The sequence below is a fragment of the Canis lupus genome, chromosome 12 (assembly GCF_003254725.2).
Source record: "Canis lupus dingo isolate Sandy chromosome 12, ASM325472v2, whole genome shotgun sequence".
Lineage (NCBI taxonomy): Eukaryota > Metazoa > Chordata > Mammalia > Carnivora > Canidae > Canis > Canis lupus.
In genome coordinates, this window is record NC_064254.1 from 63206744 (window position 1) to 63208235 (window position 1492).

Sequence of the window (1492 nt, forward strand, 5' to 3'; positions counted from 1 at the left end):
ATGGATGAGTTTTCTACTATGTAGTTATCCTTCAAGAGATTAAAAAATCACTTTTACATATTCATTTCATGTTGCATAACATCCCTTAGTTAAAGTATGTCTTTATAATCGTCTACACACTAAGTGCAGTAGAAGGAATCCGAATCGAATATTACACAGCCAAGTTGACTAGGGTGTAACATGGAAAGTTGTGGTTTGAGGTATTCAGATAAGAACTCTTTTTTTTTTTTTTTTTAAATCAATTTGAACTATTATTAGTCTTCTCATCAAATATTTTCTGTGCTCGGAGATAAAAAATGTTTACAAACTTGATTTCCCCCCTCATGGCTTAAAGCCTTTATCTTGATTATTCGGACCTTTTGGCTTTCTTCTTCAATGCTGTGATTCATTGGTTTCCTGTCACTTCACTCAGCAGGGTCTGGTTTTCCCATTGACAGCCTGCCATCTACTCAGCAACCAGAATTAGCCTGAAGTGCTCAGGGGCTGAGACAGTGGCTCGCTGACTTGTTTGGGTCTACAGGGAGATGTGGCCACGACCAAACAAAACAACAACCCAAAGGAAAAGCTAGCAGGTCCTCCTGTATTTGGACAGCCCAGATGTTATTTACAGCCTTGTTTATGAAGTATTTTCTTGACCCTGCTGGCTAGGATCCACACACTTTGTCGTTTTAGAGCACACACGTCCTGTCACGTGGTGATGATGTGCCCTGAACAAGTAAACAGGCTGGAAGACTATTATAAGGGTAGAAAAATCTTTGAACATAACATTGTGCTTCCCCACTCCACTTCCAAAAAAAGACAAAGGAAAGCAAAGAGGAAGAAAACCGAAAACTGTTTTATTTTTGGATCTTTAATTAGCCACAGCCAAGGTGGCCATTTGGAACTCCTACTGTGTGCAAGGTGCTCCAAACAAAGAAGTTGAGTGGCTCATCTACTCTCAAGGTCCTCAACCTCCCAAACTAGTGAGAAGCAGATATTACTTACTAAACACAGTGAACCACATGAAGGCGAAATGCAGTTGTTGGAACACCCCCCCTTCCAGCGCTACGAACATTCATTCTAGAGCTATTTATAATACTGAGGACCCAGGGAATACCACATTCCCCCAAACTGAGAGAAGCATGAACTAAATCAAAGTCTGTCCCCACAAAGGAGGGCTGTGCTGCTGTTTGCTTCCATCATCATCAGAAGTCTCCCTGACCAAATGTCCCCTCTCCACCCTCTCCCCCGGCCTCTTGTCTCCCACACGATGTATTTCTGTAGTCCGATCCCCCCTGTTCTGATCCCTTCCCCAACTTCTCCACCACGCTGTCATCAGCAGAATCCTCTGCACACCTCGTTCAGCTCGTCTGCTCTGGACATTCTCATCTTACCTGGAACCTGAATGTTCCCTGAGGATAGTGTAGCCCATTGGTCACTCTCAAGGGAGAGGCCATCATGGCCTCTGCCCCAGCCCCCACAGCACCTGGACATGCGTAGGTATCCTTCTTGC